This window comes from Bactrocera tryoni, chromosome 1 (genome assembly GCF_016617805.1).
Source record: "Bactrocera tryoni isolate S06 chromosome 1, CSIRO_BtryS06_freeze2, whole genome shotgun sequence".
In the NCBI taxonomy this organism is placed as follows: Eukaryota; Metazoa; Arthropoda; class Insecta; order Diptera; family Tephritidae; genus Bactrocera; species Bactrocera tryoni.
In genome coordinates, this window is record NC_052499.1 from 21,982,718 (window position 1) to 21,996,177 (window position 13,460).

At 35.1% G+C, this 13,460-nt stretch overlaps 1 protein-coding gene across 1 annotated transcript in view; it reads right to left on the reverse strand.

Annotated features, from left to right (window-relative positions):
• LOC120777727 (acetylcholine receptor subunit alpha-like 1) overlaps window positions 1-9,859 on the reverse strand; it is a 292,174-nt gene extending 282,315 nt beyond the window's left edge. The window contains exon 1 of the mRNA XM_040109218.1: window positions 8,900-9,859. The gene's annotated coding sequence lies outside the window, so the exon portion shown is untranslated. The remainder of the gene's footprint in view (window positions 1-8,899) is intronic.
• Window positions 9,860-13,460: the final 3,601 nt, after the last annotated feature.

Below are 13,460 nucleotides of genomic sequence, written 5' to 3' on the forward strand. Positions count from 1 at the left end.
CAAATTAAATACCACAACGGAACTGTAGGGGCTGTGTGAATGCCGAATGGGAATAAGCTAGAAAAAAAAAACAATATTTATACACGCACACGCACACACATACATATAACAGTATGAATATATGTATATTCCATTTCACTGCTGTCCTTACGCACAACTCACATTCTGTAACTTAGTCATTCTTAGCGACATAACGCATATTATGTCGGTGGATTCACTCGCTCGCATGCCTTCGTCTGCGCCTTGCCACTCAAAGCATAATTTGTAATTGTAATTGTGGCATATACAAAGCAATCCTTAGAAACAGTTATGAGTATTTTGTTTACTGTGCAAATATGTACTTAACGAAATACGGTATATTGAATGCTGTGAATAAATTTGTACGCATATAGCCACACACACAGGGTGCGCCATCTTTTTTCTTGTGATTTGTTTGCCATCCAATTTTGTTGGTTAGCTTATGAGAAATCATCACATTTTATTTTAGAAGGAGGTTTTCTGTTTCATTTGCTTCATTTCACACTAACTTGTAGTGCTTAATACTATAGACTATATTTGATGAACAGAAAATCCAATTGAGTTATATGGAACAGGATTTTATGCCCGAAAAGTTACCGTTTTGCCCTGGACTTGCGTCAAAATTGATCTATATTCATATTCAAGGAAACGAAACAGTCTTTGAAATTCATTATCAATGGCGGTTTGTAGCTTCCCGTAAATTATTAAAAAAAAATCCTCATAATTACAGATTTCCGCTAGATGGCGCACCATATCATTCTGTATCAAACTGTTCACTTTCTACAAGAAAAATTCATTGGTAATTTCCTGCGCTCACCAAATTGTAAAACCACTATTCTTTTTGTCTCATTATTTAAAAATAATATATTTATCGGTAATCCTCAAATCAATAAGTGCTTAAGGCAAACCTTCATGACAAACTATTGTTGCAAAAAATGCTAATTTTTCCTTCATCTTTGCTACCTTCTATACTACATCCTACCTCGCTACCTCCTATAAGAGGCGATTATAATATTTTTTAGGCTTAGCAGTGTTTTTGTACCAACATGAAGCACTAGTCATCCTGTACAAGAAACATGCAGACGTATTAATATAATATTTTGTTCATATTTTGGCATCTAACTAATCAATCGAGTGCCTTTGATGACATCAATCTGAATTTTAAACAATTTTTTATGATGAGCTATTTTTATAGAAAAATAAGAGCCATCACCGAATTTCGTACAGCTTTTATTGATGACTTTAATATAATTTATTTTTAAAGAAGAAAAAAGGTTTCACTGAATTTGGATCTTTTTTTTGTTGAGCTTTCGCTGAATATTACCATTTTTTTAAAGAAAAACGAAAGCTTTCACCGAGTTTCGTACAAATTATTCCTATGAGCCGTGATCTATTTCTCTAAAATGTAAATTAGAGCTTTTTTTGTACTACTTTTTTTATGAGCTTCACACTTTTTCTTTAAAAATATCCGAACTTGTAGTATACAATGAGAGCTTTCGCTGAATTTTGTACACATTTGTATGATGAATTCTCGCTGAATTTTGCACAGCTCTTTTTTATGAGCTTTAGACCATTCTTTTTAAAGAATAATGAACTTTCAAGAAATTTTGTTAAGATTTTTTTGATAAGCTGTTGACTGTTTCTTTAAAATATAAATGAGAGCTTTTTTGTGCAATTTTTTTAATGAGCTATAGACTGTTTCTTTAAAAAAAAATCCGAAAACAGTTTGTACAACTGGTTTTGATGAGCTTTAACCTGTCCTTTTTATCGAACAATAAAAGCTTTGACTTAATTTTTTCTTATGAGCTTGCAACGTTTTTTTAAGAGAAAAGAAAGCTTGCCTTAAATTTTAAACAGATTTTCTCAATGAGCTCTAGCTATATTTTTTAAAGTAAAATGAGTGCTTTCACCGAAAACACCAACTACAACTTTTTTCGATGAGCTTTAGCCTGACTATTTTTTTCAGAGGAATTTAAGCTTTCACAAAATTTTTTGTATGAGTTTAAAGCAAATTTTTTGAAGAGAAATGAAAGTTTTCACTGAAATTTTTTAAATGAGCTTCAAACAATTTTTGTTTTAAGAGAAACGAAAGCTTTCGTTGAATTTCAAACAGTTTTTCTCGAAGAGCTATAGACTATTTTTAAAGAAAAAATTAGTGCTTTCACTAAAAACTCCAACTTGCAATTTCGATGAGCTTTAGCGTATCTATTTTTATAGAAAAATGAAAGCTTTCACCGAATTTTGTGAAGCTTGTTTGATGATTTTGCAATTTAATTCAGTTAGCTCGCTTAAAATAGTGAAAGCTTGCATTTAGCAAAAAAAAACTAAAATTAATTTTAGTGTACATAAGCTTTAGACCAATCGTTTTTAAAAATCATGAAAATATTATTTTAATTTTTTATTTCACAGTTCTGGTAATTTTTTTATTTCCATTGTAAAGCATTAATATTTTGAACCATCTTATTTATTGCTTTCAATAAAAGATTTATTCAGGTATCATGAATGACTTTTAAAGCTCCGTTAGAATACACTTTTGTTATTGCTTATACTTAATGGCATTGTTATGGCTTTGTGTGCCTTCGTACGTTTGTGTGTGTGCGCTCTTTCCCTCTTGAATGCAGCCGGAAGTATACAATGAATGACAATAGACCATAATAACGGTTACACACACATACACACAGCCAGAAATATGACCTATGCTTATAAGTGCACATAATTACAATTAGCTACATACACAAACACATACTTATACATATATGGTATGCCATCGCTTGTATTGTTTGACTAGCAACTGTTCACTTCCAACCTGAGTGAAGCCATTGTTGGAATTCTCACATGTGCAAAGTTCACTAAACCTCAACCTCTTATGTGGATATAAGTTATAACTGTAATGAACTAATGAGAAAACCAAAAGGCAAGCACACAAAGCGCATACCTGTATGAGCACAAATATGCATCTATTGTTATCTATTGTTATCTACATATACTAATAGTGTATACGTACACATATGTGCTGTCGAAAAATGCTACAATCACGTAATTAAATAATTGCATTGTAGAAGAATAATAGCCATATAAAATTAATTAAAGCTCATAGCAATCTTATAGCATGTTCCTTGGTTTTATGCGCACATTAATGTGCTTGAGTGTTCTCTAAGTAATTATTTTTAATAACATTTTATAAAAAAAAAAAATTTAATATTAATATGCAAATTTAGAAAACTTTTATCCGCTATAAAAAAATTTACACATTAATTGATATCTTTACTAACATATGCTCTTCATTTATTACGTCATTTTAAAGTTAAAAATGAATTGCTTAAGGGGTATTCTCATACAACCACTTCGAAAAATCGATTTTTTTTATATTTTGACAGTAAAACCTATGGAAAACATGCTGTGAAAAATTCAGACCGAAATTCATAGTATTTGATAAGTTACAGCTCATAGTCGCCGACGTGTCGTAAACGACTGTCTACCAGGCTACCAGAATTGTTTATTTTCGAAAATATTTTCATATTTTTATACTCTCGCAACAATGTTGCTAACGAGAGTATTATAGTTTTGTTCACATAACGGTTGTTTGTAAGTCCTAAAACTAAAAGAGTCAGATATAGGGTTATATATACCAAAGTGATCAGGGCGACGAGTAGAGTCGAAATCCGGATGTCTGTCGTCCGTCCGTCTGTCCGTCCGTCCGTGCAAGCTGTAACTTGAGTAAAATTATTGAGATATCATGATGAAACTTGGTACACGTATTCCTTTTGGCTCCATAAGAAGGTTAAGTTCGAAGATGGGCAAAATCAGCCCACTGCCACGCCCACAAAATGGCGGAAACCGAAACCTATAAAGTGTCATAACTAAGCCATAAATAAAGATATTAAAGTTGAAATTTGGCACAAAGGATCGTATTAGGAAGGAGCATATTTGGAAGTAATTTTTTTGGGAAAGTGTGGGCGTGGCCCTGTGCCCCTACTAAGTTTTTTTTTATATATCTCAGAAACTACTATAGCTATACAACCAAACTCTATAAAGTCGTTTCCTTCATGGGCATTTAGGCGTTGTATACAGTTTAAAAATGGAATAAATCGTGGATAACAACTACGCCCACCTCCCACAAAGGTTATGTTGAAAATCACTAAAAGTGCGTTAACCGACAACAAAAAACGTCAGAAACACTAAATTTTACGGAAGATAATGGCAGAAGGAAGCTGCACCAGCCTTTTTTTAAAAATTGAAAATAGCGTGGCGCCGCCCACTTATGGACCAAAAACCATATCTCAGGTAACTACTAGACCGATTTCAATGAAATTCGGTATATAATATTTCCTTAACACCCTGATGACATGTACGAAATATGGGTGAAATCGGTTCACAACCACGCCTTCTTCCAATATAAAGCTATTTTGAATTCCATCTGATGCCTTCTCTGTATAATACGAGTATAAACATTAGGAACCAATGATGATAGCGGAATAAAACTTTACAAAAATACGGTATTTGAAAAATATGTAAATGACGTATTATGAAATCTCGATTATCACTTTACCATGCGAGAGTATAAAATGTTCGGTGACACCCGAACTTAGCCCTTCCTTACTTGTTTTTTTACGATTTTTAACGAAAAACAAGATTTTCGTGACTTTTTTTTGAATTTTTTTAAATAAAATTGATTATATTTGGTAGGGACGATAGCCGCAGAACTACTGAATAGTAATCCATTCAATTTTTTTATTTCAGACAACATGAACAGCCGCAATCACCATGACTAGTGAACTACTTTTTTTTGTTGGGGACTACTTTAATTTAAAAAAATATATATGTGATCTGGTCTACGGAAAGGGGGCTTAGGTGTCAAAAAATTAATGAGATAACGAGAAACTTACGAAACGAGTTGTTTATTTTTAACAGCTGTTTCCCAGAAAACTAGTTTTCGCACGTTAGCTCCCTTTTCGTAGACCAGGTCACATATATTAAAAATGTAAAATGCGAAAAAAAAAATTGTTTGTATATTTCAAAATACGAGTACAAATAAAATATATTTAAAAATTAAAATGATTGAAGTTTGTTGTCGCATAAAAAACTTTTTAGGAAAAGTGGTAAAATGTATGCATTCACATGAGAGTACAACCTTAACATAGGCATGAAAATCAAACTCCCAGTCTGAAAGTTTATAGCCCTACACTCAGAATAGGGTAACGTATGTTATGTTTGCCACTGAGTTTGTAACACTCAAAAGGAAATGTCGCATATAATTTTAAATAAATATATAACTGATCAACGTAACGGACTGAGTCGATGTAACTATGTCCATCTGTATGTATATAAGTATAAGCGCGCTTTACAGAAGCCAGCTTCAAAAATGGACAACAAGCATGGCACCGCCATCTTTTAGGTGAAATTCCATATCTCACGAAAATTAGGCTACAACCACGCCTACTTGTCAGATAATAAAATTTTTAACTCCTTTTAATTTTTTTACATTCTGGTGTGCAAATCAAGAAGCAGTCAATTTAACGAGAATACTTTGCACAAATAATGCTTTGGAAATATGCCATGGTATAACCAAAATTTTTACAAGTCGAACCAAAACTGTTTAAGCGTCTATGTACAGAATATGTGGAACTCAGTAGCTATAATTGACTTTTGACCATAAATATCGCTCAATGCGTGAAATATATAATTGAAATTCAGTGATAATGCTTTCTTGCCTTCTTGTCAAAAATAGATAGAAGCTTCTCTTAGCCTCCATATATCTAATGGAAAGATATTCAAACATTCGGGTGACTTTTTACTGCAAACATCAGCCCATATGTGAGTTAGCTTAAAGAAAATGGAGAGCGTGTTTTACTCAATAACTAATAACAGTGGTTTGAACATTCGGCTGATTTTACACCATTTGATTAGTGATTTTATTGAGGTCCCTTAAAGAAACCCTAGGCGCATTTTATTATTATGTGGCATATTAATAGTATGTGTTGCTGGCAACACTATCTCCAACTCCCATATGCTGGTTATAATGATTTAATTATATGGAAAACTGCTTCAAAATATGTTCTCAATTATATCTGAGCAATGGCAAAATTAATACAACCCTATTTCGTTACAAATATATGCCATATGATTGCCGTCTATCCATCTGATTTTGTGCCGGAAAGGTTAGTCAAAATGTAATGTTTTAATAAAATGAAAATGAGCAGATTTTCTTAAAAACTATGTGGTTTGGCGCTGATTTAAACTGAAATGGGTATATGCATACCTTGTTCTCTAGTTGACGTATTCCACATTAACTGAATATATTAAATTTAGCCACTTCGGTTGAGTTATTAGCTCATTTGAAAATCTTTTTAGTATAATTTTATCTGACGCGAACTAAAATGCAAGTGTATTAATTATAATAAGTCTAAGTTTGTGGACTGCAATATAAGTTATGAAGAACTAAATTTGAATCAAATTTATTCAGGATTTTTTCGAATAATGGATAATTAATTCTTTTGCAACACTTTTGCCTGCCCCTGAAGGAATTTCCGCGGCTTTGGTAGTAGGATTAGTATTTTACTTCCAAAAGGCCTCGGTTATGACAATTTCTTCCCAGAGATCATTCCATCGAGGTCTTTAACATAAGGCCATTCAACCAAATATCTGGATTCATTTTATACAACATACAAATCTCCAATAGTATCTCAAAGAAAGATAAAATCTTGAGTAGCTATTCTTCTAAAAAATTTCTAAATGGTTGATCAAAAAATAGCAGATTAATGTTTTCTTTACAAAAACCAACTACGCAGCTTTAACGAAATAGAGATAACTCGATATTTCCTCTCTTGAAAGATACAGCCAAGTCTCAATTCGTGGAAATTTATCAAAGAGATCAATTATCATGAGATAACGGTATATATTACTGTAACAAAACGGCGATTACTTGTAACGAATTTATAGTTAATAGTTTAATCAGTTTAAGGATCACTGTGAATTACTAGTTTAAGCACATTATTGTGAGTTATCGCAGTGTCCTTTATTCCCGATGTTCGTTTTCGGTGTCCATACTGTTGGAACGCCGATTATAATTCACTCAATTTCCGAACGCCGAAGAGATAGGCTGAGACACTGCGGTAAGTTGATCTTGCAGATCATTGAATATTTGTAATAACCTTTTCTTTATAGATATAAATTGCTGTTCTTGTTTGTCATCGTATGCACGTGTACGAAATATATGTGGGCATACATGGGTTCGAACACAATTAAATTCGCCAGCCAACGGAATTAACACAATTACAATCGTCTGTATGCATGAAAGTAAGGTCTCCATTACTCTGAGAACTCGAACAATCTGCAGCATGTCATAAATGACATTTGCTTATAACAAATTCCCATATTTCAGATTACGCAGGTAAATAATAGACTTCAGTAATAATCAAATACTTGGTAAGTTTCACCCAGCTAAAGCTATGTTAGATTTATAGTGTTAGTTCACAATACAAATGAGATATCAAGCTTCAAAGCTAGAACTTCGGCCTTAATTATACTATATAACCCCATAATTTAGTGTCTGCTTAAGATAACTCTGCAAAGGACTTCAATAAGTTAAGCTGTAGCTATATTTCTACCCTGAACAGGGTATATTAAGTTTGTCACGAAGTCTGTAACACCCTGAAGAAAGGGTCGGAGACCCTATAAAGTATATATAAAATGATTAGTATATCGTGCTGAGTCGATTTAGCCATGCCCGACTGTTCGTCTGTCTGTATATATACGAACTAGTCCCTCAGTTTTTAAGATATCGTTTTGAAATTTTGCAAACGTCATTTTCTCTTCAAGAAGCTGCTCATTTGTCGGAACTGCCGATATCGGACCACTATAACATAAGGCTGCCATATAAACTGAACGATCGCAATCAAGGCTTGTATAGAAAACTTTCACATTTGACGATATAATATCGTAAGAAATTGTTCAGATCGGTTAACTATTGCATATAGCTACCATACAAACTGAACGATCGGAATCTAGTGCTGGTATGGAAAACTTGTGCATTTGACAATGTATAGTATCTTCACAAAATTTGGTATATATTATTTTCTAAGACAAAAATGTAATCTCCGAAGAAATTGTTCAGATCGGTTAACTATAGCCAGGTTAAGGCAAGAGCTTGTATGGAAAACTTTCACATTTGACGTGGTATCTTCTCGAAATTTGGCATGGATTACTGCTTAAGGTAATAACATAATTTCCGAATAAATTTTTCACATTGGGTTACTATAGCATATAGCTTCCATACAAACTGAACACATAGTTACTAAGAGAAATGCACCTGTAAAGGGTATTTAGCTTCGGTGCAACCGAAGTTAACGTTTTTTCTTGTTTACGATAAGAAATGTACTATATGTGTTCATTATAAGGCATACTTCTGAAGGCATGTTCTATGTTAAACAGTAAGGCTCATAAATAATTGTTAGAGAAAGTTTTTATAGTGAATTCATTTTCCAACCAAAATAAGGACGAAATATTTAAATCAAATAGTAGATACTGCTTATTATTTTTAAATAATGAAGAAAAATAGCAGAAAGCGCAGGATCCACCATTCCGATCTTATACTTGGAGATGATTTGGGGCTTGAGGCTCTTTCAACCAATTTTTGAGAGTGTGAAGTGTAAAATATTATTGTTTTTTCGTTTATTTTTTATAAAATTAAAAACTACTCTAGATCGAAGACTATTTGGGGAACATTAATACCCATCAAACTATTACATAAAAAGATCCAAATTTTCTTTGATTTATTTCTACATTTTTTTCACGCTTCCATGTCGAATCTTTTGTTTACTAAATATGAATATTATTCAGACTATATTATAATATGATTTTCAATTAATTAGCGTGTACTCACACTTCTTCCGCTAAACGTTGCATCGCCTACAAATCGCAGCCTTGCGCCAATTTTGCGCTCGTAACGCTCCGTTCGCCGCTCAACGTTCACCTCGTTGCCACCAGCAACACTCAACTCATTAACACGCTCACTCGCACAGCTATCACGAACGCTATCAACACTACTGGCGTACGCCGAACGCCAAAGAACACGCCCGCGATCACGATCGCGTACACGACACTTTTTTCTACTACGAGTTCGACTACCGTTCGATTTGTCACATGACGCGGATGTGTACGTAGAGCAAGTAGTTGCGTTACGCGATATGCCTGTCCGCTGTATTGTATAGAATTCAACAGCAGCAGCAGCAACTAAACACTGCTGCGTTGAAATTGCGTTTGCGACGCCGCCGCTGTTGCTGCTACTTATTGTATTGGCCGCAGTTGCCACACTCACAGCGACACGAGCATTTGTACTGTCATGCGAGGAGGTCGATTTGGCCGTTGAGGATGAAACGGTTGTAGCTGAGGCAGTGGCGGCAGCGGCGTTGGCGGGTGTGGGCGTGGGTGTGGCGCCCGCCAAAATGCCAGCGCACGCTACGCTGGCAGCAGCAAAAATGGCGGCGGCGACTGTGGCAGCGGCAGCAGCAAATCTGCTGCTACTGCGCACCAATAACGCTAAATGGCGTTGTGTGTGATATTGATGTTGCTGTTGTTGTGTTTGTGGCTGTGTTTGTTGTTGTTGTTGTTGTTGTTGCAGTCCTTGCTGTTTGACAACACATGTGTCTGCTGTTGCTGCTGCGTACACTGCACTGGCTGCAGCGGTAGTGACTGTTGTTGTTGCTCTAGCACTCGGTAATTGCGTTGTTGTACGCGGCTGCTGCGGCGCCGCCGCTGTCGTGGTGGTGGTGTGGGCGGTAGCTAATACATGCCCGCCTCCTCCTCCGCCACCGTTGCGTTGGCGTTGCAGTGTTGCGTTAATCTTGAATGGCAGCGTTGGTTTCGTTAGATGCGTTTAGGTTGCGGCGTGCTGCGTAGTCGGCTATTAGGCGCACATCTTTTGAGGACAATTTGCAGTAAATTTCTAACGTTTTATTGTTGTAGTAGTTGTATTTGTAGTAGTAGTGGTTTTAAATGCAATCGAGAGATTTACTGTTTGATAAAACTTTTGTTGTTTTGGCGGCGTTAAACTCCTTTAAATGAGCGTAATTTTTAATGCGCTCAATTTGGCTTTTTATTTAAATCTTTTTGTGTCTAATTTAATATTATTCGTTTAATTACTTTAATTATTTTTAATACGAATTAGTTCCGGCTTCAAACCGGATTTAGTTAAACGCTCACTGTTACTCAATGAAAAGCACTTCGCCGTTTTGTTTTTGGGCCTAAATATATGCTGCTTATTTTTTATGTTTCGTTTGCAGCTATGAACGTGTTGCGCTTTTGTGATTTTGCTGTGCACTTTTAGGCGCCTTTCATCGGTTTTTTAAACAAAATTAAATACTAGTTTAGAGTACTTGAGTTTTGCCGCGCCGATTTTGGCCGCAACTACAACTAGAAGTGTGCTTAGAAACAATTTTAACAATTCCGTTAGTTACGTTTTTACATTTTTTTTATATTTTTATTAACTATTATTCTTCATGAATTGCTGCTTTTTTAATTTTTTATTATTTATTGTTGTATTGTTTTTGTTGTTATGATTTGCTGCAGCACACTGTCATATTTTATTGCTGTCTTATTAGTTTTGTTGCGCCCGTTCACTTACGCGAGACAGATGAACCACACAATGCCAACTGACAGCCGCACAATGTAGTCATTATTTTGTTGCTGTTGTTGTTATTGTTTTTTCTATTTATCTTGCAAGCTCTCGTGCCATTTCGGTCTACTGGTGCAATGAACTCGCTGTCATTAGTGCCGGCTACGGCATCACTGTCTCCACAGTCACTCCTGTGGCGCACAAATCAAGCTAAGTTAGGCAGCTCGTATTGAGTTTTTGTTGTTATTATTTAAACTATTTTCATTCACTAATAATTTTTGTTGCACTTATTTTAGCAATTTTCGTACATTGCCTTTTGCTATGAATTTTTATGATTTTGCACAATTTTTTTTCGATTATTTTTCTTTTTTAGTGTTGCTGTTACCGTTATACTCCAAAAACCACTGCTAATGACAGTCCATTTACTCTTCGCTAAAATTGCTGGTTTATCTTTGCCTTTCTTTGGTCTTCCACTTGGCGCTCCCTTGCTTTAGTTGCTTATTTCGCTTAATTGCTCTTTTGTATTACCTACTTTTAGGCTGTTTGCTTGCTAACTACCAACGTTTGTTGTGTTCACCACAACAACAACATATTCTAGTATCAGTTTCATAAGCCTGCGGCGAGGAGCATTAAATGTGCTTGACATTAGCGGCCCAAAGCTTCGAACACAGCTTGTTTTTGTAAACAAATACCCTAACAACTTCTTTCAAGCGGAAGTTGTTGTTATTGAAGGAAAAAACTGTAGAAAATAATTTTTATATGCCGTTTTTTAAGAATGCTTTCAATTCGTAATTAACGTGTTTATCTGTGCTCGTATGCTGTGTCCATTTGCTATAAATAGCTTGCATGTTACTCTCTCCCTCCCTCTCTCTCTCGCGCTGCCTTTCACACTATGCGCCTGAAAGTCTGACACGCAAACAATGCTGATGCCTTCGGTTGTTTGTGTTCGTTCTAGTGCTCCATTTAAACTCTATCGCCTGTGTGCTTCACCCTACACACGCCCGCTCACTGGACGCTCTCTCTCTCTCTCTCACGCTGTGGCACTGCTTCCGGCTTAATAGCGACTTTAGTTGGTTTTTTAATTACGCTGAGTGTTATTACCGCAATTTTCGGCTGATTATGGGCCACAACCAATGAGTGGCTTTGGAGTGCGCTTGTTGTGTTGTTTTTGCTTTTTGCTTCTATGCTTTGTTGCTATTGTTTTGCATCATCTGTAATGAAAAATATGAGAAAATGTTTATAAGTAAAATGCGAAAGTGTAATTAGTACTTTGTAATATTGACAGCGCTTAAAAGTAGGCAAGTGCTCTCTAAGTTATTAGCAGCGCACAAAAGTATGCTTCACTTTTTATTTTTTTTCTGGAAACCAAGCTGGATTTTGATATTTCGAAGAGTAACAAATTTATCAGTGACCAAAATTGGCTGCTTTAAACTTAAAACCATAATTTTTTTTTTTTTGAGATCGTATCTACTATGTACTTATGTAAATTTAAGCATAAAATACATATACTGAAATATGTACATAAATAAATACAAAGCAAAATTAAATTAATTTTTATATCTGCTTTTCGCGACGCGCATCGCAAAAAATAGGCAACGACCCAGGGGCATGTGCAGAGCGCCCAAAAATATGCTTGGCATGAAAAAGGCAGAAATGTGTGGTTTTATTCCGATTTTTTTCTACTAATACACATATATATATGTATGTAAGTAAAATAAGCTTGATTTTATCTATCTCTCCTGCTCTCTCTAATACCATTTTTCGCTTTGCCACAAATTGGACAGTTTTTATACTCTTGTAACACGTTGCTACAGCGTAGAATGATTTCAGAGAAAATCCTCTCCTAATAATAGCATATCCGTATATGTGACCTGGTCTACGAAAAAGGAGCTAACGTGCGAAAACTAGTTTTCTGGGAAAAGCTGTTAAAAATAATCGTCAGTTTCTCGTTATCTCATTAATTGTTCTCCTTTTTTTTGACACCTAAGCCCCCTTTCCGTAGACCAGGTCACGTATTAAAAAAGGTTTGAATCGAATAAATATGTCGATGATAACCTTATGACCAAAAACGCTCCAAATCCAACCAACACTGTTCAAGCCCTCAAATACCATAAGAGTAGATTCCAGTAACTATGGTTGACTTTTGACCGAAAACATCGGTCAATGTATGGGATATGGATTCAAAGAAAATCTTATTCTGATAATTAGTATTTCTGTGTATTAAAGAAGATTGAAACGGATCAATACTTCCCTCAGCCCCAATCTACTTAATATAAAGACCTTCGAATCGGTCAATTAAGGGATATACAATTGAAATTCAAAAAGAGCCCTTTCCTGACAATAGACATTCCATGTATCAAACATGAGATGAATTGGGTCAATACTTCCCTGAGCCCCCATATACCTAATAAGGCGATTTTCGATGAGGTATCTTAATGAGACTAACGAACAATTTTCTTAGTATGTGGCAAAGCATATGTTACTCGCAAAAATAGCTAAACTCGGGTCAATACTAACCCCAACTCTTATATTTTCATGAAGGAATTTCTCGCACTTTGCTTCTTACAAGTAACAAGAGTATAAAATTTTCGGTTCATCCGAACCTAGCCCTTCCTTACTTGTCATTTATGCGTTTTTGTAAAATTGTAGGTCTCTATTTTTATTTTTTTTTTCGTTTGACTCGTGTATTTCATTTTGCTGCGTTGCTATTTTGAAAAACTGCCAAAAATTTTCTTTCATAGGCTGCCAGCGGGCACTGCGGTCTTTATATCGGGCTTATAAAAAAACCAAACAGGAAAGGGAAACACACCGTGGTACAAACAAAAAATTA